This window comes from Rousettus aegyptiacus, unplaced genomic scaffold (assembly GCF_014176215.1).
Source record: "Rousettus aegyptiacus isolate mRouAeg1 unplaced genomic scaffold, mRouAeg1.p scaffold_m13_p_4, whole genome shotgun sequence".
NCBI lineage: Eukaryota > Metazoa > Chordata > Mammalia > Chiroptera > Pteropodidae > Rousettus > Rousettus aegyptiacus.
The window spans coordinates 112788399-112815368 of NW_023416307.1; the positions used below are offsets into that span (position 1 = coordinate 112788399).

General features: G+C 36.2%; 1 protein-coding gene and 1 non-coding gene across 26 annotated transcripts in view; both read left to right on the forward strand.

Annotated features, from left to right (window-relative positions):
• ERC2 (ELKS/RAB6-interacting/CAST family member 2) overlaps positions 1 to 26970 on the forward strand; it is an 895762-nt gene that overhangs the window by 75871 nt on the left and 792921 nt on the right. The window lies entirely within an intron of this gene.
• Positions 7847 to 7950, forward strand: LOC118602302. Its single transcript, XR_004950652.1, has one exon. It is a non-coding gene; the product is annotated as a U6 spliceosomal RNA (small nuclear RNA).

Sequence of the window (26970 nt, forward strand, 5' to 3'; positions counted from 1 at the left end):
CTGGAGCCATTTTCTATTGTACTTTATATAAAAGTTCTTTTATCTAAGTGACACTTTAAAATAAATATTCATGGAAGTTTTTTCTTTTTTTCCTTTTTGTCCTAATGGAAAGCTAGTTAAGCTTCTCATTCCAAGAGTTATCCTGAAAGAGGTCTTATGCTATGGTAAATTCTAGTACATTGGTCAAAGGAGTGGGGTAGACCAAAGTTAATAAGTACCAGTATCTTTGGACAAAATGCATCTCATTAAGGGAGTTAATTTGACTCCTTTTCATCTCCCCAGAGAAGCAGAAATTTTTGAGTCACTGTGCACATACCTTCCACTTCCTTTTTAAATTGTCCTGTAACAAGTTCCAAGAAAATAAAGGATGCTTTTGTTGGTTGCAGATATTATGATGAAATAATCATTCCATGAAGTTAACTTGTTTGAGGATGGAGAGAGCCGAAGAGGTGAGATATTCTTGTAGCTAAGGGCCAAAAAACATTGTAAAGGAAATAAAACTGTTGAGATAGCCTTAAATGTTATATGGGCATCCATTTATCCATCATGCATACATACCTTTGCTTGGATAAATCCACTTGCATCTTGATAAATTTGATATTTAAAATATTTAAAAAAATATTTATTTAAAATAGTTTGTCTCTTTTAAATGCCTCTTCACCTTTATCTAGCAGAGGATAGCATCTTTGCTATTATTTTCTCTACAGGATTCTCATATGTTTATTTGAATATATTGCACAGCTTGTCATCTGCTGTACTGTGCTTTGTATACAGTAGGTGCCCAGTAAGTATTTGATTTGACTTAAAATTAAATAGCATCCATGGAATGGAAAAGTTAATCTTCTATCACATGCGATTTGGGATATTATGATGCCCAGGGGACAGAGAAGTTTATTTTATTTTCCTAAAGCATTATAGACCTATTTATTTTTATCTTATATTAGTTTTAGGTGTATAGCACAATGGTTAGACATTTATATAATTTACAAAGTGATCCCTCCAATTACTCTAGTACCCACCTGGCACTATACATAGCCATTAGAATATTATTTATTGACTATATTCCCTATGCTGTACTTCACATCCCTATGACTATTTTGTAACTACTAATTTGTACTTCTTAATCCCTTCACTTTTTTCATCCAACCTCTTAACTCCCTTCCATCTGGCAGTCACCAGTTCTCTGTATCTATGAGTCTTTTTTCATTTTGCTTGTTTCTTTCATTTCTTAGATTCCCCAGGTAAGTGAAATCATATGGTATTTGCCTTTGTCTGACTTATTTCACTTAGCATAATATTGTCTAGGTCCATTCATTGTCATTGCAAATGGTAAGATTTCATTTTTTGACTGAGTAATATTCCATTGTATATACATACCATAACTTCTATATCCAGTTGTCTATCGATGGGCAGTTAGGTTGCCTCCATATCTTGGCTATTGTGAATAGTGCTGCTGTGAACATAGGGGTGCATAAGTCTTTCCTAATTAGTGTTTTGGTTTTTTTTGGATAAATACCCAGAAGTGCAATTGCTGGGTCATAAGGTAGTTCTATTTTTAATTCTTTGAAGGAGCCTTTAAACTGTTTTCCCATAGTGGCTGCACCAATTTGCAATACCACCAACAGGGCACGAAGGTTAAATTTTCTTCACATCCTTGCCAACACTTGTTGTTTTTTGATTTATTGATGATAGCCATTCTGACTGATGTAAGGTGATATCTCATTGTGGTTTTAATTTTCATTTCTCTGATGTTTAGTGACTGGGAGCATCTTTTTGTGTTTCTGTTGGCCATCTGTATGTCTTCTTTAGAGAAATACCTGTTCAGGCCCTCTGTCCATTTTTTAATAGGATTGTTTTTTTTTTTTTTTGATATTGAGTTGTATGAGTTCTTTATAAATTTTGGATATTAACCTTTTATTAGATGTATCATTGATGAATATCTTGTAACCAGTAGGTTGTCTTTTTGTTTTATTGATGGTTTCCTTTGCTTTGCAAAAACTTTTTCGTTTAATGAGCATATGGGCCTATTTTAATTTGGCAAATAAAAAAAGTATTTGATTTCAGGCACATTTTTCTCTTCCCTGGAGAGATGTTCCACAATCTTATTAGTAATCCATTCTGATACATGGTTACCTTATCAGTACACTCTCCCTTATATGAAACCTTAATTTCTACCTCTATAATTAAAGCTCATTTTCTTTGATCTCTTTCTATGTGATAACAGAGAATATGGGGTTGCCGTTCAGTTGTCACAATTTACTTACTTACTCGACTTGATAATACTTACCTTAAACAATTGACATGGCACGGTATTTAGAATAAAAGTTACAGCCTTCTCCCTGGCCTCCTCTTCCTATTCCTTTAATCTTTCTCTTTCTCAGTCTCTTTATTTCTAAAATGGGAAAGATGGTAATACCTCTAGTTAATGTGAGGGTCTTCTCTTGGTCAGTGATTGATAAACTAAAGTTCTAGACAGAAATTAATCACTGACATTATTTCATTCTTATCCCCTCACTGATGAGGAGAGTGTAATTAATGGTGCACATTGAAAGCTGTGACTAAGCAGCTTAGGTGGAGTGACACTGTGGCCTCAATCCAGGCAACATCCGGGAACTCAGCCTCTTGATCCTTATGGTAATCCTTCAATGGAAAATAATTTGCAGGGTTGGTATTTGGGAATCTAATTTAGCAATTTTTAGAATGTCTCCTATATATAAGATTGAAAGGTATTCAGGGTATCTTGTGATCTGAAGCTTCAGCTAGGTTCTCATTTTGACATCTTTTGAGATGAGTTCAAAGCCATTATCCTCATTTAACTGATGACAGAACTAGAGGGGTCAGTCTGACATAGCATGAGTCACATTTGTAAACGGAGACAGGTGCTCTAAGTTCAGTGCTTTTCTTCTACAAGTCTTTGCCCACTGCTCTGTTAGGCTGTCAGAGTCCAGCCTTAAAGGAGTGGTCTTCTCTAAACTCAGAGAGGTCCTAATGAGTAGTACTTCCTGATAATCTTGGATATGACCTAGGCCCAAAGCAGTAGATTACATCCCATTGCATGATAATGCCACCTCTTCGTCAGGCCAGGTCAATGAACTCTTGATTATGTTGCATGTGAACTAGTTGAATCTTGAAAACAAAACAATTTAATAATCTTCTTGATACTGAAAACGTTTCTTAATTTGTTCTTATTTCCAGATAGCATGTATGTAGATTGCCCCAATAACATATCATACTGCCATTCTCCATTTTTTTTTTCCCAATGGCAGAAATCACTAATTAATCATGAGACTTTCCCACTAACCCTAATAGTTTTGGCTTTAGAGTCCTAAACTCAGTGCACCAGCCAGCTAGCCACTACCGTTTGCTCTCCATTGTTAATTGCTTTTCATTGTTAATATAGCTCATTACATTCTTGTTACTTAATCACTTAGGTTGGGGACAAAGGGAAGTGACCTTGAGTTAGTTTAGTTTGAAAAGCAAGCTTTGAGAAGAAATGCATGAAATTCCATTTTTGGCGTAGGAATAATAACATTATTAGAAACCCAGTGTTGAGTTGGTTATAATTGTTTTCCCTGAAACTCAGTGGGAGGATTTCCAAAAAGTCAAGTGATAGATCTTTTGTGGAGGGTAAAATACACTTGATGGAAAAGCTGATGGAAAAGCTAATTAACAAATAATAATCATGGCTTTATATCCTGTTGAGAGAGTTTTTGAGGAAAGGATTATTATTTTTTCATTATAAGAACACTTCATTCCTTTCCTGAGTTCAACATGGCCATTTATTGTCTTGACTGTCACTAGTTTAGAATGGAAAAAGAAATTATTAACTGAGATGATTTTTCATTGTAAAAATTTCAGCCCTATTTTAGGCTCCCTTTCAGATCAGCTGTAGCTTTAACCACCAAAATTTAGCAACCTTTGTGAATGTGAAATTTTAGAGCTGTTGTTAGTTGTTAACTTCCTATCTGATGGGTCTAGGCTTCCTAGGTCAGAGCAAGACATATTCCTGCAGATTTCTTGAATGCTCTGAGCCTTTTTTTTTTTTTAACCTGAAGAATGACATCTGCGAGTTCTCAGCTTGGGCTTCCTGATTTCTGGGATTACCTTCCAAGCAGGAGAATCAAAGGGTAGATGGAGTGAGATGGGACCAGACAATGACATGATTTATTACCTCTGCTGACTCTAGCTGAAGTCAGCTGAAGAAGCAACGGGCTAGCTCACATTAGAACACAGGCTCAACTTACTTTCTGGGCTATCAATCTTTCAATGGCACAGCCCCTGAGGTGGCACTAACACGATCATGTATGGATCTCATCTGCCATCTGAGGTGGGATGTTTTCATTTTACTTGGAGGTGGCTTTTCTCATTCTCATGCCATTGTCATGAACTGTGGTACCTTTGTCAAGGTAACTGAATAATAGGTATGTAGCTCTGGAGGTCATGAACACTGCTCAGTCAACTTCCTTCCATGTGTCTTACTTGTGTGATTAAAAGGATACAGATTATTCCATGGTGAGACCTGCTTTTTATCTGCACTTTGCTCTTTTTCTCCATAAAATATGGCTCTCATCCCAAGATTTGGCTGACTGGCAGGGTTTCTCTTGCATTTATTTAGAATGTGGTCAGACTAGAAAGTGAGCTATTCCTTGTTCATCCTTAAAAAAAGAGTTCTAAAATATGTGCACTATAATTTTTGTACTCTTTATTTCCAAATTCTATGAATGTCGTACTGCCCCACGATTTTCATAAATTTCTCTTCCTATCTGTAATATCTCTTTAGACTCTGGAATTGTAATTAGTTTTAATTTTAAAGGTTGAACATTTCTTCTCTCTTGTATTTTTTATTCAGTTTCTAAATTTTGGGGGTTCTATCTATAAGACATTGGGTGAGGTGCTGTTGGGGTTTAAAAATAAATGAAGGCTTATGCTTATGGACGGATAGGGAAGATGAAGTATGTACACAATTGCCATACAAAGTAGAAAATGATACAGACCAAAAATTACAGTGTTGGTAGAATACTGTGAGTATGTAGACTAAGGAAAGAAGTCATGGAAGGCCTGCTAGAGCAGGTGACATTGAAATAACCATGGGAAGTCTAGACTTTAAGCTCCATGAGGGCAGAGTCTGTGGATTCTCTTGTATACCATTGTATGCTTAGGGCTGAACATAGTCCTGAGTCCACAATATATGCTCCACAAATCTGAAAATGATGAGTTGGGATTTAGATATGTAAATGTAACAGTGAAAAAGCCTTAAAGGAAAAGAGTGGTGATGGGGAGGAATAGGATTGAAGATGAAAACAGGAATCATCTGTGAGAATCATATCTGTCTGCAAATGTATTAGATTTTCATCTGTTAATTCCAGCTTTCACTACACACCAAATTATTCTAGTCACAGGCAGAGAGCCTTGGTTGAAAATGAGAGCTAGAGACTGGAATGTGGGACTTGCTCTGTCTCTTTAGCATTGATGTCTGGATCATATACTTCTTGGCAAGGATACTTTTGGAAAAGAAAGAGGTGATAGAAGAAAATAATATTCTTCTTTGGAATGGAATGATTAGCCTCTCCTCTGTTCAGGCAATAAGGAAAGCCCAACTAGAGAGAGCATAAAATCTCCTTGTCATCCTCAATGGCTTGGAAGCATTCTCAGAGGCAATGGTGCTGTCATAGTGAAAGACTATTATCCCTCACTTGCCTATTTGTACATCTTAACATCCCTCAATTCCAGTTGTTTGTAGTCAAGCCTTATATTCTTGACTTGACTGTAAGTCCCAATTAGGTAAGTTCCAGACAGAGCCATTATCTGCTGCAGCTTGAGCCCCTAATGTGACTAGTGTAATGGCTGGCCCATTATAGTTCTTCAAAAATTACGAGATTAAATTAAAGCAAACCATGTCATTTATTTTGTTGTTGTGACATTTGTTTATAAATTGAGGCAGGAAAGTTTTGGTAGATACTATTTCTACCTAACAGCTGTTATTTACTTCCTTTCTTGATAACAGAAACTGATTTTGTTTGGATCAGCAATATATCCAAGTCCAGAAGATGAATCATGATTGATATAAACCAGTCAAGATAACGCTATTTCCTTTGATAAAGTTTTAATTTACCCGCAACCCTTGTAGTTAGGGGTGATTGTGTGTCATGTAACCTATGGACTACTGAGACCTAAGAGGAAATGACTGGAGGTAGGCTTCTGGAAAAGCTGATGCTTCCCCCTTTTCTCTTTCCTTTTGCTTTGAACATGGACATGATGCTTAGAGCTGAAGTCGTCATTTTGCTTTGGTGATAGAAAAAAAAAAGAATGAAGAAAGGGTGAAAGAATCTGGGTCTTGGATGGCATCATTAAGTGACACAGCTGATGCCAGCAACCAGCTAACTCTAGACTTTTTATTTTGTGAAGAAAAACAAAGACCTATTGGTTTTGACCAGTACTTTTCAATGTCTGTTGCTATTGAATTGAATTGGAGATGGTAAGGGGTGAATGTCTATGGCAGATTTCCTCTTTGTCTAATGTATGTCTATGACAGGAGAACACTTGAAAAGCATCTGAATCCCTCTCACAGGTGATTCTAGGCAACTCCTTGCATCAAGGCTTCAGGCTCTGTTGTAACCTCTTTTATATGCTATTCATGTTGGACGAATGAGCTCTTATTGTACCTAGCATTTTACCTGACCAAAATCTTAAATTACATACAGTGTTGTATTTAGTGTTTGCTTTATAATTAGCATTACATTTTAAGTATTTCTTCAGTTTTTCAATGTGGTCTAGCAATTCATCATCTTAAATAGCAGTAGCTGTCTCCCAATCACAGTGGTTCCCTGTTGACTGGGGGAGCCAGTTATTAATGTTTGTATCTCCAGCATGGAAAACCAGTAGAGGTGGGGGTCTGGACCAAGAGGTCCCAACCCCAGTTATCAGAATCGCCTGGGGGAAATTTTAAAATATAACAAAAAATAGGTAACATCTTTCAGCTGTAGAGATCCTGATTTAGAGTGTCTAGGGTGGAAACTGTATTTTTAAAAGCTCTCCAGAAGATTTGGAAGAATTCCCAGGTTGGGAAGCTCTGGAGATCTTTGCACAATCCAGTTCTTTCTATCAAAATAAACTAAGAGAAAAGTGTAATTAGAACTGATCTCTACAAGCATTGTATCAGGAACAAGAGTCAATGAAATCTAAGAGATTTGAAGTGTTTCCCTCTGAGTTAACTCTGATTGATATTTAATTTCATCTGGAATGTTCTAAAGTTGACAGCATATTTTTTGTTATTAAGTTTTGAGTCTCTCTTGAGTTTCCATCTTTAGTCAGTCCCCTGCCAAGTAATCTGAAGCTTCAAGATATAGATGTAAGTGTTTGCTTAAGTGTTTTCCTAATCATTTCCACTGGACCTCTAATTTTTAGGTAGCTATGTTCACTCTTGAGAGATAGTTTGGAATCTTCTGTTTATTCATAATAAACAACCCTTTCCATTCCCTCTTTGCTTGTCCAGAACTGAGAAAACTTTGAGACCATATATCTATCATTAGTTCGTGATGGAAAGATCCAAGTTTATAGTGGATGCCCCAGGAAGCAAATTATCTCATACTCTATCTGATCTGCAGCTCAGGCCATTTAGCTTCAAATAAAGTTCTTATTTCTTCTATAGGAGTCTCGTTCATGGTAGGTAGTTCACTAACCTTGGCACCTTTAGAGAGTCCTCTTAAAGGTACCCAAATGCATGGAATAAACATAGTCAAAGAAAGCAAACCATTTCAAGTGTGTGTGTGTGTGTGTGTGTGTGTGTGTGTGTGTGTGTGTGTGTATTTTTCCCTAACAACCCAAGCTTTAAAAAAATGGAATGGCTGTTCACTTTGGCAGCACATATACTAAATTGGAATGATACAGAGAAGATTAGCATGGCTCCTGCACAAGGATGCCATGCAAATTCATGAAGTGTTTCATATTTTTCAAAGGCTATAATAAGAGACAAAAAGGGCATTGTATAATGATAAAGGGATTGATAAATCAAGAGGACATAATCTTAGTAAACATATGTGCACCCCACATAGGAGCACCTATATACATAATGCAATTACTGACTGACATAAAAGGAGAAATCAATAGTAGGAGACTTTAACACCCCATTGACACCAATGGACAGATCTTCCACACAAAGAATTAATAAGGAAACAATGGGCTTAAAAGTCACACTAGATCAGATAGATTTAATAGGTATTTTCAAAGTATTTTACTCCAAAGCAGCAAAATATACATTCTTCTCAAGTGCACATGGAACATTTTCAGGGATAGACCACATGTTAGGACACAAATCACATCTCAATAAATTTAAGAAGATTAAAATCATAACAACCATCTTCTCTGATCATGATGATATGAAACTACATATCAACTACAAGAAAAAAACTGGAAAATACGCAAACACATGGAGGCTAAATAACATGCTATTAAACAATGAATGAGTTAACAATGAGATCAAAGAAGAAATCAAAAGATACCTAGAGATAAATGAAAATGAAAACATGACTCAAAATTTGTGGGACACGGCAAAAGTAGTCCTAAGAGGGAAATTCATAGCAATACAAGCCTATCTCAAGAAACAAGAAAAAGTGCAAATAAACACTCTAACCCTATGATTAAAAGAACTGGAAAAAGAGTAGCAAACAAACCCAAAGTGAACAGAGGAAGGAAATAATAAAGATCAGAGTGGAAATAAATGAAATAGAGTCTAGAAAAACAATACAAAGATTAATGAAACTGTTTCATTAGAGCTGTTTCTTTGAAGGGATAAACAAAATTGACGTACCCTTAGCCAGACTCATTGAGGAAAAAGAGAAGACTCAAATAAATAAAATCAGAAATGAAAGAGGAGAAATAACCATGGACTCTACAGAAATACAATGGATCATAAGAAATAATATGAGCAATTATATGCCAACAAATTGGACAATCTGGAAGAAATGGACACATTCCTAGAAACATACAGTCTCCCGAGATTAAGTTGAGAAGAAACAGAAAATTTGAACTGATTGATTACCACCAATGAAATAGAATCAGTAATCAAAAACCTCACAAAAAACAAAAGTTCTGGACCAGATATCTTCATAGGCGTGTTTTACCAAATATTCAAAGAAGAATTATCACCTGTTCTTCTCAAACTATTTCAAAAAATTCAAGAAAGGGAAGGCTCCCTAACTTATTTTATGGGCCACCATTACCTTTATTTCAAAACCAAAGATATTACAAAAAAGAAAACTATAGGCTGATATCTCTTATGAACATTGATGCAAAAATCCTCAACAAAATATTAGCAAACCGAATTCAGCGATACATTAAAAATATCATACATCATGATCAAGTTGGATTTATCCCTGGGATGCAAGGTTGGTATAATATCTGTAAATCAATTAATGTGATACACCATATTAACGAATCAAAAGATAAAAACCATATGATCATATCAATAGGTGCAGAAAAAGTGTTCGACAAAATTCAACATCCATTTATGATAAAAACTCTCTGCAAAGTGAGAATAGAGGGAACATACCTCAATATAATAAAGGCCATATATGACAAACTTACAGCTAACATCATACTCAATGGGGGAAGGCTAAAAGCATTTTCCTTAAGATCAGGAACAAGACAAGGATGCCCACTTTCACCACTCCTCTTCAACATTGTATTGAAACTCTTAGCCATAGCAATAAGACAAGAAAGAGAAATAAAAGGCATCTGAATTTGAAAAGAAGAAGTAAAACTTTGCTGATGACATGATCTCTATATAGAGAACCCTAAAGTATCCACCGAAAAACTGTTAGAACTGATCAATGAATTCAGTAAAGTAGCAGGATACAAAATAAATATTCAGAAGTCAGTATTTTTATACACCAATGATTAACTTTCAGAAAGAGAAATTAAGAAAACAATCCCATTTATAATTGTGTTGAAAACTATAAAGTACCTGGGAATCAAATTAACCATGAAAGAAAAAGACCTGTTCTCAGAAACTTATAAGTCATTGAAAGAAATTGAAGAAGATACAAATAAATGGAACCATATACCATATTCATGGGTAGGAAGAATCAACAGTGTTAAAATGGCACTACTACCCAAAGCAATCTATAGATTCAATGCAATCCCTATCAAAATACCAATGGCATTTTTCAGAGAGTTAGAACGAATAATTCTAAAATTTATATGGAGCCATAAAAAACCCTGAATATCCACGGCAATCTTGAGAAAGAAGAACAAAGTTGGAGGTATCATACTAACTGATATTAAACTATGCTACAAGACTACAGTAATCAAAACAGCATGGTACTGGCATAAAGACAGATACATTGATCAATGGGACAAAATAGAAAGCCCAGAAATATATTCATGTCTATATGCTCACTTAGTGTATGACAAAAGATGTAAGAATATACAGTGGGGTAAAGATAGCCTCTTCAATAAATGGCGTTGGGAAAATTGGACAGATATATGCAAAAAAAAGAAGCTGGACCACCTTATACCATATACAGGAATAGACTCAAAATGGATTAAAGACTTAAATGTAAGACTCAAAACCATAAAACTTCTAGTAGAAAACATAGACAGTAAACTCTCTGATATTGCTAACAGGGGTTTCTTTTCAGATATATCTTTTCGGGGGAGGGAAACAAAAGAAAAAATAAATGGGACTGTATCACACTAAAAATTTTTTGTACAGCAAAGGAAACCATCAACAAAACAAAAAGACAACTGACTGATTGGGAGAAGATATTGGCTAATGATACATCTGATAAGAGGTTAATATCCAAAATCTATAAACAACTTATACAACTCAACAACAACAACAAAAAACAATTAAAAAATGAGCAGAAGACCTGAATAGATACTTCTCTAACGAGGAAATATAGATGACTAATAGACATATGAAAAGATATTCAAGGCCACTAATCATCAGAGAAATGCAAATTAAAACCACGATGAGATATCATCTGACACCTGTCAGAATGGCTATCATCGATAAATTAGGAAACAAGTTTTGGCGAGAATGTGGAGAAAAGAGAATCCTCATACATTGTTGGTGGGATTGCAAATTGGTACAGGCTCTATGGAAAACAGTATGGAGGTTTCTCAAAAAATTAAAAATAGGTATGCCTTTTGACTCAGCAATTGCACTTTTGGATATTTATCCAAAGAAAAGCAAAACAATAACTCATAAAGATCTATGCACCACAATATTCATGGCAGCACAATTTACAGTAGCCAAGATAGAGGCAACCTAAATGCCCATTAACAGATGATTGGATGAAGAAATTATGGTCCATATATACAATGGAATATTGCTCAATCATTAAAAAATATGAAATCCTGCCATTTGCAATGACATGGGTGGACCGAGCGGTTATTATGTTGAGTAAAATAAGAGAAAGATAAATACTGTATGATTTCACTTATATGTGGAATCTAAGAGGACAAACTAATCAAAAACAGTGGATGATTTGGTGTTGGATGGAGGGGAAGAGGGTTGGAGGCGGGGGTAAAGGGGTGAAGGATTAAGGAAGTACAAATTAGTAGTTGATAGTTGGTCACAGGGATAGGGAGCATGGCATAGGCAATGCTGTTAGCATAAATACGATGGCTATCTGGAGGACCAGGGGAGAGAGGGAGAAATTGGGAGTATCATTTTATGAACTATATAGATGTCTAACTAATGTACTGTACATTTGAAACTAATTTAAATAAACAAATTTAAAAAAATGGAATGGGATTCCTCTGAAAGTAGTTGAAATAACAAAATAACAATGTGAAGATTTTTGTGTAACGATTTCAGTGTTACAGAAATGATTGCTCATGTGACCTATATAACTTTTATAAAGTACACATTATATTGATTCTTTTATTCACTGGTTGCTCAGCTGTGGTGGATTTAGGTACATGCGATAGGGAAGTAATTTGCTTATGCTGGGTGGAGTCAGGGTGTTGTGTAGAAGGACTTTGGCTGGGTTTCGCGGTCACAGATAACTATATACTTAATAAGGACCTTAGATATTCTCTGGCTAGAAACAAGCCCTCATACATATGATCAAATAATTTTTTTCCAAGAGTGCTAAGATCATTTATGGGGGAAAAGAACAGGCTTTGCAACCAATAGTGCTGGCAAAATTGGATATTCATATGAAAAATAACGAAATAGGACCCTCAACCTTATACTGTATAAAAAATTTATTCAAAATGGATCAAAAACTTAAGAGCTAAAGCTGTAAAACACTTAAGACATAGGGGAAAATCTTGACATTGGATTTGACAATGGTTTATTGGATAGGACACCAAAAGCATAGGCAACAAAAGAAAAAAATAGGTAAATTGAACTACATTAAAATTAAAAGCTTTTAGTACATCGAAGGATACCATCAAGTGAGTGAAAAGGCAATCATGGAATGAGAGAAAATGACTGCAAATCTGATAAGGGGTAATATCTAGAATAGATAAAGAAGTCTTATAATTCAACAAGAAAAAACCAAGCAACCTGATTAAAAAATGGGTGAAGGACTTGAATAGATATTTCTGTAAAGAAGAAATACAAGTGGCCAATAAGCACATGAAAAGATGCTAAACACCCACGAATCATTAGGGACACTCAAATCAAGACCACAATGATACAACCTCACACCCATTAGGATGGCTATCACATATAAAAAAAAATACCTGAAAATAAGCAGTATATGGAGAAATTGGAATTCTTTGTACATTGTTAGAAATAATGTAAAATGATACTGCTGGCACAAAATAACAGTATAATGGTTACTCAAAAAATTAAAAAGAGAATTACTATATGTTCTAGTAATTCCACTTCTGGATATATACCCTAAAGAACTGAAAGCAGGGACTCAAACAGATTTATGAACAGTAATGTTCATAGCAGCATTATCATAATAGCCAAAATGTAGAAGTAACCCTAATGTCCATTGACAGGTGAATGGATAAATAAGTCGTATATACATACAATGGAATTTTATTCAGCATTAAAAAGGAAGGAAATTCTGACATACTACAACATGAATGAACCTTGAGGACATACTAAGTGAAACAAATCAATCACAAAAGGACTAATACTGCATGATTCCACTTATACGAGATACCCAGAGTAGTCAAAATCATGGAAACAGAAAGTAGCATGGTGGCTTCCAGGGGCTGGGGGGATGGAGGAATGGGGAATTTTACTTTAATGGGCATGGAGTTTCAATTTGGGAAGATGAAAAAAGCTTTGGAGTTGGATGTTGTTGATGGTTGCATGATAATGAGAATGTACTTAATGCTGTTGGACTGTATACTTAAAATGGTAATTTTTTATGTTTAATCACAATAAAAACAAAAAAGAAACAAGGGACACGACAGATGAGGTCAACTTTCTAGTCCTTAGATGTGTGTGATTTGGTGCTTTTCTTGCTCTCACATATCTATTCATTCAGCACACTTTATTGAGTATACACTATGTGCCAGGCACTCTTGTAGATGTTGGGAATATAAAAGGAACAAAACAAAACTGCTGATTTCTTGGTACATATGTGCTAGTGGAGCAGCCAGACAATAAACAACAAGAACAACAAAGTAGAATATATCAGATGTGAGACAGAGATTAGTGGCATGAGAAGAATAAAACAGGATTAGAGTGAAAGATTTGAGATCACAGATGACTTTGTTGTCCATTTTAGGGACTTGGGTTTTGCTCTATATAAAATTCCACTGGAGTTTTTTTTTTTTTTTTTTTTTTTTTTTTAAATAAAAGAGTGATGGGATGTTTTAACAGAATTTCTCTGATTATCATCTTGAGAATAGACCATAGCAGAAAGCCTGGAGACAAATGCCCTAATCTGGGTGAGGGAGGTTGATAACTTGATCAGGATGGTAGCAGTGATATGGTGGGAAGTGGTCAGATTCTGGATATATTTGATTTTAAAACTCAATAGATTTACCAATAGATTGGATGGGAGATGGGAGAGAAAAAGAAAAATTGAGAATAACTCTAAGATTTGGGGCTTGGACATTCACTGAGGGGGATACTTTAGGGGAGCAGGTGTGAAGGGATGGAGTTGCCATTAACTGAGAGGGATGCTTTAGAGGAGCAGGTTTGGAAGGTGAAGCTAGGGATTTTGTTTTGGCCATCTGAAGCTTGGGATGTCTATTAGACCTCCAAGTGGAGGTGATTACTCAGTTGACTCTGCAAGTTTGGAATTTAGGGGAGAGACATACAGACTAAAGATAGAATTTTGGGACTGATCAGTAGAAGTCTGGATCAGATCAACAAGAGAGTGAATATAATATAAAGTATATAGTATAAATAGAGAAGAGAGGATGGCCAAGGATTAATCTCTGGGATATCCTTAGATTAAGAGGTCAAGTAGATGAGGCGGAATGAAGCAAGAGAATATAATATACTTGAAGTGAAGAAAAGTATTCACAGGCAGAGCATAATCAGTTGTTTCAAATGCTACAGATAGGTAATATGAAAACTGAAAATTGACCATTGAACTTATAAAGGTCACTGATGACCTCAATATGGTTTAATGTTCTTTCGGGGAAATAATGGGGGAAAATATTGATTCTAATTGAAGATCATAGCCAAGGCAACTTTTTCAAGAAGTTTTTTTGAGAAGGAAAATGGATAGTAGGTAGAGGAGGAAGTAGGGGTCAAGAAAGGGTGTTTCTAGAGACATGAGAATATATTTGCTGCTGGACATGACATGGTATAGAGGGCACTGCTGTAGTTGTGTCTTGGAGTAGAAGAGAGGGGATGGGATTTTGTGCAGAAGAGGAGGGGCTGCCATAGATAGACAGGGCATCGGAATTACAGAGTTAATAAGGTATCTGGGCACAGATACAAGTTTGCAGATTATTGAGGTGGTGGTAGGTCAATGAAGTTCTCTCTGCAGCTTCCATTTTCTGGATGAAATGGGTAGGAAAGCCATTAGCTGAAAGTGAGAATGTGGAAAGGAATTGCTAGAACTCTGAAGGAGAAGGTGTGAAGTATTTGCTAAGGAGGTGCGGAAGGTCAATGGATTAAGGCAAGAAAGGGGAGCTATCCTCCTTCAAATTGAAGATATAGGTGTTCTTTGCTCTTGAGGACCCTGGATTGCAGAATGCACAGTGAAGGAATTTTGAGAGTTTGAGAGCGGAGAGAGAAGTATTCTGATGAGAGGGTATACAGAGCTGCGGGAAAATCAGTCTTGCACAAGCTCTCAGGTAACTTTGGCAGTTTTCTTTCCTTTGTTTTCTCCTTTTCTTTTCCTTTCTTTTAATTTTTCCTCTCCTCCCTTCATCTATCCTTTCTCTTCCCACTTCTCTCCCCTGCCCATCTCAGCCCTTTTGGGAACTAAGAAGAATCTGCTATTAAATTTATTATCTACCATCAATCAACACATTAAAAAAAGTAGTGTCAATATAAATGGTCTTTTCTTCATTAGGATGGGATAAAACAAATCGTATAATTAAACAAATCATATAGTTCTACAAATATTCATGATTAGGTGGTTAGAAGAGATTCCTACTTTTTTCCTTGAAAAAAAAAATTTCCCATGAGCCACATTGGAATAATGACTTGTTTTAAGTGTGAGAGTAATGGAATTTTCCTTGGCATAGTCAAATCAAATAATGCAGAACTTTCAATGCTCGAAAGGTGCTTCCTTATTTATCAGTTGTATTTAGTTAAGCTTTTCTGGTTTTCTCTCTTTTTAGTCTTGGGGACTAATGGTTAAGAAAGAGAAAGAAATTGACACACATGGAAGTGTTTTTCTTTTCTTCCACTGTTTTCTCAGTTTCTAAGAGATTTCAGAAGGATTGTAGGTGTAAATTGGCCTAGTTTGATAGTCAATTATCATTTAAAATAATTTTGAATTGTTTAACAGGCAGGTTATAAGTAATTTTCACATACTGAAATAGAACACAATAATTAGCTTCTGTTTCCCATGTGTTTAATATTTCAAGAACAAATTTACAACTTGTAGCAGATTGAACTTTAACTCTGTTTGAGTTTACATTTTAAGTCACATCTCACTTTACATCAAAGGTGATAGCCTGATAGATTAAATTCCTTATAGAAACATATTTGTGGCTTTTAATTGCAGTTGGTTAGACATTTGTATTAAGAACATGAAGACACACTATAAATATATATTCAGCCTTTAAACATTTATTTGTTTATTCATACCATGCCAATTTCTTGAAAGGCGATTAATTATGAAAATATGGGTACATATAGAGCTAAAAGAGCCTAAGATAAAAGGGAAGCTACAGGTGATTGTGGCAGGAGAACTTCTCAGCAGTGATCTCTGTAGCTGAAGTTTTATTTCTATCCTTCTCTGGGATCAGGTGAGGTAGGAGGAAAGCATGCAATTTTGTGCATGAATCAGAGAAAACTGGAGGACTTGTATTGACCAGCAGTAAAAATATGGTTTAGAATCAGAAAAATCTGGATTCCTTGCAGTCCTAGCTCTTTCATTTATTAGCAGTGGACCTCAAGTCAGCTGCCCAGCCAGACCCTCAGTTTTCTCATCTGTAAAGTGAGGACAGTAATATTACTTCCTGTAGGGCTGCTGTGAAGAATATATGAGATAATGTATGTGAGACACTTAGTACAGAAGTTCTCAACTAGGGGAAATTTTACTTCCCAGGGGGGGCATATAGCAATATCTGAAGACATTTTTGATTGACACACCTGGCAAGAGTAGAGGGCTGTTACTATTATCTAAGTGGATAGAAGCCAGGGATGTTGCTAAACATCCTATGACATTCTGGATGACTCCTACATCCATTGGTTAGCTCCAAGTGTCAGTAGTGCTGGGGCTGAGAAACCCTAGCTTTAGCACAATGCCTGGCCCAGAGCAAAGGCTCCAAAAATGTTAGTTCTTATCATCATCATCGTCATTGTTGTCATTGTCATCAGGGTCATTACCAGTTGTTGACAGAAAAATTTTCAGTTCGTTGCCAGTTTTTTTCTTTTCCTTGAACATATTTCTTGCTCTTTTCCCTTCTTTACCTTGTAGGTGAATTTATTTCTGTACCACAAGCCTAGATTTCTGTTTCAGCCTTTTCAAATACTTCCCTGATTTTTTTCTGATATGCATACTCACATGAGATTTCTTAATCATTTATCTCCTGTCCTTCTTTTACACCCTATTATTGAGTAAGTGTGGTAGATAAGAGTTTATGTTCTAGATCAGCCTGCTTTGGTCAAAATCCAAGCACCACCACCTGCTAGAAGTGTGCTCCAGGCAGATTAATTAATTTTCTGCATCCCAGTTTTCTCATTTGTAAATTGGGGATTATGTTGTATCTTCTCATAGGGTTGTTGTGAGCCTTAAGGGAAATGAAGTATTGAAAGCTCTTGATTCAATGGTTGGCACAATGAGGGTGCTCAGTATATATTATTTCATGAGTTAATAGAATCTGCACCAGGTTATTTTAATTTTCATCTCTATGTGTTTGGACTAAAGTTTAAATTGATAAGTAATATAGGGCACAAAAAGGTCTTTACTGAGTAATCACATAGAAGTGCATTAATTCTGCACTTCTCCAATATAATACAGTAGTCAGGAGTCACATGTAGCTAGTGAGCATTTAAAATGTAGGCCGTCCAAATTGAAATGTACTTTAAATGTGACATGCACATGGAATTTAAAAGAGTGAGTACAAAAAAAAAAGATTGTAAAAGTATCTCAGCAAATTTTAACATTTATTACATGTTAAAATATTTTTTATATAATGGGTTAGATGAAATGTTTTATTGAAATTAATTTTACCTGTTTGTTTTTACATTTTTAAAATGTAGCTACTAGAAAAATTTAAAATTATGTGCATAACTTGCATTATATTTCCGGTAGACTGTGCTAGGTTAACCTAAGAGGCGAGACTTCTCGAATGGAGGTGTGTCTGCCAGAATCAGTGTACCCTGTTGCAATGGAGGTGTCCCATAACTTTTACTGGCACACTTTGGGTATCATCGTGACTAGGCAGGAATGGCAGCTTGTTTCTGAGCCTAATTCATCTGGCTTAGTTGGAAAAGTTCTAAACTAGGGACATTTGGATGATAGTGAGCTCTCTTTGGAACTTGGAATTATATGGAAGAAATACTTTCTATTTGTATAAATCTAGAGTACAGCTGGAGAAAAGTTTCAGGTGGCTGCTTTTGTTCCAAAATAGAAGATATTGAACTTCTGGGAGAGTTGCTGTTCTTTGCTGCTTTTGTAATTTACTCCAGTGATTCATGATAAAAATATGACATTTATACACACATATACAAAATCTCTTTCTACTTTATTGACTGCATTTGGGGGTAATCTTGTATTGTAGGTTGGATGCTCTAGTGCATTTTAAAAGACTGATTGGAGCTAATATATTGCACGATCCAAAGATCTTCATGTGGTTATTTTGAATACAATATATTCTCCCACTTGATGTAAGGTATGATGTGGTTCATTCTATTTAAAGATGAAAATCAATGGTAGCTATATGTATAATATTGCTCTATAGGTGTTGATCTCTTAATTTATATTTGAAAGTTTCTACATGGTGCTTAAGAATTCATTGTCATATTGAAAAATCAACAAGTGAGATGATGATCTCTTATAAATAAGTCTTTGAATTTGGAAAGTTATGACAGTAATCTCAAGATTATAAAATTGTAAGAGCAAATTGCATAGGGTAAAAAAAGTTTGCCTTATGATGTCTCTGGTATTTCTGCATTAAAGACATTGTGGAAAATGCAGACAAATTGATCAAATCAAATAAAAAAATTATATTCTTCTATTTAGTGGTTACAATGTTTTAGTTATGTTTTGATGCATTCCTTTCTGCTCTTCTTTTCTATGCATATTTCCTGTCATGGAAATGGGATCATGTTTTGCTTGTTTGGCAATTATATTGAATTCTTACCATTTGTCAGGCACTGTAGTAGACACTGAGGATACAGTGGCGACTGAGACTGACATTGCCCTACCACTATAATGGGAGAGGTTAGACAGTAAACAGTTTATTTGCAGTTGAGCATCTTAAGGGATTTGATGGGGCGGGGACAGAGACAGAGTGTTGTGGAGCACTGAAAAACCCTTATAATCATGTGCATCTTCTCTTAGGGGAAGCCAGTTGACCTACTGCCTCCTGAATGATATTTTAGAAATAGCCTCCTGTTTACTGTAACTTCTTTATGTACTATACTTTTCTGCCATTTTGCTCCACTCTTACATCTAGCCCACTGGCAAAAGAGGGATGTTCTTCTTTCTCATCATTTCTTTTCTGGGAGCAAGTGAGATTCTCTGTTGAATAGTTGGAACCAGCTCAGCCTTACCCGTTGGGAGGGATGGTTTCCATTTGTAATATCAATGTAACCACATCAAAATTTCTGGACCTTGGCAGTGAATACCACATAATCTGTTTCGTTTGTTGGAAATAAGAGAATTTTGAAAAAAAATTAGGTGGGTAGTTTCTGTTTTAGTATCTGAATTAGTCTATCTTTTGCTACATAACAAAATTTCCCCGAACTTAGTGGCTTTAAACAATGATATATATGTTCTCACACTTTCTATGGGTCAGGAATCTGAGAGTAGCCTAGCTGGTTCCTCTGGCTCAGGGTCTCTAACAAGTTGTAATCAATGTGCCAGTTGGGGCTGCAACGTCATCTGAATGCTTGACTAGGGGAAGATCTGCTTTCAAGCTCATCCATGAGATTGTTGGTGGGATTCAGTTCCTTGAAGTCTGTTGGACTGAGGGCTTTAATTCCTCATTGGCTGTTGTTAGAGACTGTCCTCAGTTCTTTGCCACTTGGGCCTCTCTATAGGGCAGTCCACACATGGCAGATGATGTCCCTCTGAGTGATTGTATAACAGAGAGCAAGAAAGAGAGATGGTGCAAACAAGGCAGAAGTCACAGTCTTGAATAACCTAATCTCAGAAATGACATCCCATCCCTTTTGCTATATGCTATTTAATAGAAGCAAGTTGATAGGTCACCCAAGGGCAGGGAATTACACAAGGGCATACATAGTAGGAGGTGAGGATCATTAGAAACCATTTTAAACACTCCCTATCACAGCTTCCTTAATGGTTCTCTCCCAACTGGCATTCCTCATTGTAAGTTCCTCTACTTTTATTGTCATTAGTGGATTGCCTTCCATCAATAGCCTGTAAACCCAGCAGCAGGAACCATGTCTGTCTTGTCTACAGCTGTGTCCCCAAGGCTTATATCTGTGGCACAAAGTAATGTTCAATACACATTTTTTTTGCCAAGTTCTTCCTCCTGCTGGGTCTCCTGAACCCACCCTGTTTGCCCACCCTTGACCCTAGACCTAATTCTTGCCTCTCTTCCCGTCCCTTCAAACCCCAAGTTTTGAGAGCTCTTTTGGCCCCAGAGCTCACTTCTCCTTGCCTCCATTCTCCCTTCTCTGCTCCCTCTCGCTCCTACTTCTGTTTCCAGGGCCCTGGCCTCTTTGTTCCAGGAAGAGAGTTTGGAGTCTCTTTCCCAGACAGAAAGATTTTAGTGAGAGATTACTATGTAAATTTTTCTTGTTATGAGTAGATATGACCTGGTAACCTTGGGAGCATCTTGGGTCCCCTTTCTTGATGCGAGTACCAAGGAAGAACATACAAAAGTGGCTGGTCTCATCCATTCCAAAAAAGGTAGAATATGAAGGTAAACTTCCTGGACACTGAATAAATGCTCATTTAGATTCTGAGAGACTCCAGGTTTCACACTCAGTGGTAGATGTTGTTACATTGAAACTGACAGAGTTCAGCATTAAATAAAAGAGATAACCAAGACTAGTCATTTTCAAAAGAAATGCAGAAATAGGAACTTTGCTTAATTTTTTGTTGGTTGTGACCTTTGGCTCTGTTATTATCTATTTCTTACTCTTCATATTAAGCTTCTCGGTTGACTTTTACTTTTCTCTCCTGCCTCCTGCCCTGCATAAGCCTTTTTTAAGAATAGTAGGGCACTAATAGCAGGGACTGTGGACTTAGACTGCGTAGCTCTACAACTTACCAGTTTCATGACCTTTGGCAAATTACTTAACCTCTCAGTTTCCTTTTTTGTAAAGTGGAGGTAATGATTGAACCAACCTTTAAGGTTGAGGAGAGGAATAAATGAAATGATATACTCTAAGCACTTCACACATGACCTGGCATACAGTAAGCATTTAATAAGTATTAGCTGTATTTATGGTTTGGAAACAAATACTGGAAGACCTCTTTGCACTGAGGTGGGAATGCAGGGTATGAACTTGACTGAGGATATGATTATAAAAAACCAAACTGGGCAGTTTTGCTTTAGACCAGTGGTCAGCAAACTAGGACCCAAGGGTCAAGTCGGTTCCACCTCCCGTTTTCATATAATCTATGAGCAAGGATGCATTCTCATTTTTAAATGGTTGAAAAAAAATCCAAAGAATAATATTTCAGAGCACATGAAAAACAAATGTTTATCAAATAAATTAAAAACAAAATTTAAAAATATAAAATTATTTTTAAAAAAAGTTTGTACAATAGCCACATTCATTCATTTAAGCATTGTCCCTGACTGCTTTCAGGCTACAATGGCAGAGCTGAGTAGTTGTGACAGAGGCTATCTGTGTGGTAAAGACTAAAATATTTACTATTTAGCCCTTTACAAAAGTTTGCCAACCCTTGCTTTAGACCACAATGCTGTTGTCTATTTCTGGAACAAAGTTGGGAGGGTTGGGGATGGTGAGATGGGGAAGCTGAAAAGCTTTACAGCTAATCTTTTCTGTTGAGTCTTAAGTATGTATTCATGATATGGTGATGCCCCAGATTATTCATATCCTATATTCCAATTTAGGAAGTAGCACATCCTGTGGTTGCATAGACTAAATAACTTTTGAATTCCCTTCTCTTTTTAGTTTATAGAAATTGATTCTATATAAAAATAGCATGGTATCGAATCTACTTTTTCTGAAATAACACAAATACTAGTATGATAGATAGATTTTTTTTGGTTAATATCAGCCTGGCTAATATGTAATTTTATGGGATCATTATGATTAAAATATATTAGTTACATTTTCATTGATATTAGGCTGAAAATGCTGATGAAGTATTAGCCTGGTGTATAAAATAGATTGTTAATAATACATGAAATTACTTTAGTGGTTATCATCTTAAATAGTTTGGAAGACAATTGCTGACACAAAGTCAATCTTAAAACCACAGTAAAATGAAACACTACAAGGAATTTATATTCAATATTTGTCAAAGTGCTCTATAAGCATCTAATTAGAACTGTCATAATATTAATAGCTGACTTGATATAAATTAGAATTTAATTTTCAGTTGCCGAGTAATGATGAATTTTCTTTTCCTTGTATACACTTGTTTTTCTTCATATTAAACTATCATGCCTGAGTTGCTAAAGTGTTTCAGTCAAATATGGGATACATGTAGCCCTGTAAATTAGAGGTTAATAGAGCAGGTTAAGAGGTTTAACAGATTATAGCTGGGTTCTAGCTCCTGTTCTGCTGTGTGACCTTGATCCAATTTAGGTTCGGTTTCCTTATCTGAACAATGAGTTTATAAATAGAACTTGTGTCACCAAGCTATTGTGAGGATTAAGTGAGAAAAAACATGTGAAGTACTTGGTATTAGTGCCTGGAACAGTGAAGCTTATTGAGTGTTAGATATGTTATGATATAATTAGCCTTAGCAATGTTATTTAATCTTGATAATGTTAATCAATATAATTTAGATGTCCTGACATCAGTGGGAATGTGAAAATATTATTGGCTCCATCTGCTTGGAGCCATGCTGCAGCTTGTAGCTTGTACAGTGTTCAGAATTTGAAAGCTTGGAACCCCTCCTAACTATAGAACTCTTTACCAGTTTCCTTGGGGGTAACTCTCTTACCCATGAAAAGCATCATATTCTTTGCATTTTGGAACTCTTGCCAAAGTCCCATAGGTCCATATAAGTTCCTCCCCAGGGCAGAGGGTCAGGTGGCATGGAAACTCCTTAATGTCTTTCCAGTTTTCTCAAGCCATAGCATACACGGAAAAAGGTAATGTTTTCTTGCCACTTTAGAGTGACCCGATGAAGTTGCTCAGAGCTGGAGCCGCCTGGTTGGGGTGATGGTGTGGGAATCAGTGACTTATCAACACAATGGTAACCCATTTTTGATTATGCCATGGCATATGGTTAAGAAGCTCCATTTCTAGGCAGAGTCTGGGCATATTGTTAGAATGTCAGGCTATCCAAGGAAGCCGGGTTTGCCTACCTGGGAAGGGTACATTTGTAGGTTGTAGCAATTGCACCTGAGCCCATAGTGGGTAGAGTGGAGAAAGGAATGTGCTCCTTTAAGAGTGACCCTCCTTATATACTTGCTAGGATTCTACTGTCTTACACATGGCCCTGCTGTGTGTGTGTGTGTGTGTGTGTGTGTGTGTGTGTGTGTGTGTAGTTATATGTAGTGTGAAAATAAATGAAGTTTACCCATATGAGAACAAACAGAGGCTATTTATTCAGAGCTTGCTATAACAAGGAAGGCAGCCACAATCACTTGCATTTGACAGAAACTCTTAGAGGAAGTTGGTGGAGTAGGAAAGCTCTGGTGAAAAAAAGGGGAGCCTTCAGTTATATATATATGATTTGATTGGGGGATTTCGGCATGAGGAAGTTGCAAGCAGGCTAACTAGAAGCAAGGCATCTTATGTGATCAGTTTTGGGGAGAAAATTTGGCTTCCCCTGGTTGATCTTAAGTTAGAAACAGGGACAAAAAATAGGGAAGCATGCAGTCATTGACCAAATCCTGACTGTTGTAGTAGAGTTTTTGGGTCAGAGTTCTGTTGTCACAGCCATGTCCATTTGTATATTCAGTCTCTCAGTGCTCAGTGCTCTTTCCATCATTCTTTTGTTTGAGTGGTTGATTGACTCAGGAAAGGCTAGAGATTATTATCCAGTTGTCTCCATAGTCAACTGTACCTCTAGATCTTCTTGAACTTTTTGCTTTTGTAGTATTAGGGCAGTCATTTGGTCACTGTGACAAAAATGAGGACAGTTCAGTCTCTACAAGTTGTTTCAGAAGCAGGAACACCAAGTGTTCAATTGAGGCCAAAAGAGCACATTCGATAGGCCATGAGGATTAACCTTGGAAAGCCAACTCATTGTTTCCTTAAAGCAATGTTTAACCTGTTTTACTTTCCTGTTTCATTGATCTAAGTACAACAAGCAGTATTAACAATGGCACAGACACTACCATGACTAGCCAACAAGAAATCTACAGCAATGCTATCATCTATCACTACTTGTGCCAATGAGTTAAGACTGATCCACATTCATTTAGGGCAGAAGTGATATTATTAATAACTCATGCCTGTGTTAGTCATTAATTTCTTGCAGATGTTCCCAATGATGGGAATCTTACAAATAGAAACATTGCTCTGATTGTTTGTATAAACAGTGAGTTAGTCATTTTCCAGGTAAAGTGCCTGAATAAGAGTAACCTTATTTTAGAGCTCACATTCAGCCTTGGTGATTTACAGAATAAAGAGTGTTTGTGCATTGACAGGTTTTGGAATATTATTCCTAAAGTGCATGAGATATTAGTCTGAGACATATAGAGTTAGGCATCTTGGCCACAAAAGTAGTATCTAATAGGTGCTCATGGAGTTACTGGACAAAAGGAGGTTTTCATTATACAGAATCAGAACCAAAACATTAAAATTAGCTTGGTTACATATTTTAATCTCTATGAGTGTCCTTCAGGTTGCAAATATTTGGACCATTACTCTAAGAACTTTGTTAAATTAAAATGTGAAATTACCGAGGATATGAGCAATAGATTGTAATAATTAATTCTTTTTTTCCTCTGAGAAAGAGGGTCATTAGCAAAGTCACAGAGTGATTTATTTAAGGTCACTTGACCACATAGATAGAAGTGGACATGCCATTCACTGTAATTCCCTATGGTCTCATTTGATGAGACTGGAATTGCTCAGAGGCCTATATCATGAATATCTACTGATGGATGGAATATCCAGCAATCGGTAAGATTAAAGTAGTGGCTACTGTAGGGGATAATCTAGGCATGAATATTTTATTGATCTAACAATTATAATGAAGAAGAAAGAAAAAAGAAAAAGGGCTGTTATGGATGGACAGCAATCAAGGATCTGTGGAAAATGAGATGAATGATTATAAGGAGGCAAAAAACAAAACAGGAATTAGATAGGAGTCTAACGCCTTGAGTGGTAACTGTCCCCTATCTGAGGTCAAAAGCTTGTTCCAAAAGTCTTGGGTCAGCTGTCAGCTTCTGAAAATTGGCTACTTCTAGAGGATGTCTAAGAATCCTCAATTTGATGTTCTCATATTGAAGTAGCCTTTCAGTTTTATGAAATTTTGCTTCTCTGGTTGTGAAACATGAACCCAGGGACTTACTCCTTGAAATTTCACAGCTGTGTTTATTAACTATACTTGATAATGTCTCTTACAACAAGGTTCAAGAACAATTTTTCTTTGATGTTTCTTCCAGTTGATTAATCTGAAGATCATCAAGATACTCTTTAGGAAGATGTTGAAGGAAGGGGGCCTTAACCTATTGTTGATGGGGCTGGGTGTAGTATATAAATCCCTTGCAGTATTTTGCAGCAAGAATGATCTAGTATTTGAAGTAAAATTTGCAAACATATGGGCCTTCCAATTCATAGGAAAACAACTAATGTGTCACTGAGGGAGCGGATAACATGGCCATAAGGGCTGGTGGGAGTACCTTTGGCCAAGATGAAAGAGCTGCTGTTAGATCAGCACCTTTTTAATTCCTGAATGTAGCTGAAAGTTATTTTACAGTCTATCTTGAAAATCTTTTATAGTTTCATTAGTATGATTGAATTATGGTCAAGTTTTTTTTTTTTGGAAATGTTTTGTATATGGCTTTTAGAAAAATTATGCCATAAATTTTAGGCATTTAATTTAATTTAATTTTATATTATTTTTATCCTTAGGTTTATTGTGGAAAGAGAGATGCTGTAGGTCATTTTCTAGAACAGTCCAACTAGCTTTTGGTATTTAGGATTTAGATTCCAAAAAACATGTGTACAAGTTGGTGAATGTTTGATAATCCTGGCCATGTGCACTCAAAATAAATGTAAATCCTTCTGTGAATAGTTGCTGGTCTTATCTGGATTTAGGAAAACACTTCAACATATTTCTTCATTCAGCTCAGGTTCAAGGTTTAAATTCTATAGTTGCCTGAGTACCAGGCTCATGGGCAGAATGGATCTTTAGATGCAACTGGCATCTTAAGGCCCTAGAAAGTCATTGGGAAAAGATAGGGGGCCTGGATAAGGGGAAGAGGAGTTGACAGAGGTGTAGCTGAGAGAGAGCAGAACACTAAAAGGGAAGATGTAGAGCTAGATATAGGGAGGCAATTGGAGGACAAGAAGGGAGAAGATTTTCTAGGGAAATAAGTTTAGTTTATTGTTGTTTAAGATTGTTAAATTGTTCATTAGCTTTGGCCAAGGGATCTTTAATGAAGCATTTTTTCCCTTATTTTTATTTCTTTTTCAATTACAATTGACATTCAATATTATATTAGTTTCAGGTGTACAGCATAATGGTTAGACATTTATATAATTTACAAAGTGATCCCCTTGATAAATTTAGTACTCACCTGGCATCATACATATTTATTACAATATTATTGACTGTATTCCCTATGTTATACTTTACATCCCTATGACTGTTTTGTAACTGCCAATTTGTACTTTTTAATCTCTTCATCTTTTTCATCCAGCCTCCCAACCCACCTCCCATCTGGCAACCATCAAAATGTTCTCTGTATCTATGAGTTTGTTTCTGTTTGATTTTTTTAGTTTATTTTGTTTTTTAGATTCCACATATAAGTGAAATTGTACGGTAGTTGTCTTTCTCTGTCTGACTTATTTCACTTAGTATAATACCCTCTAGGTCCATCCATGTTGTCACGAAT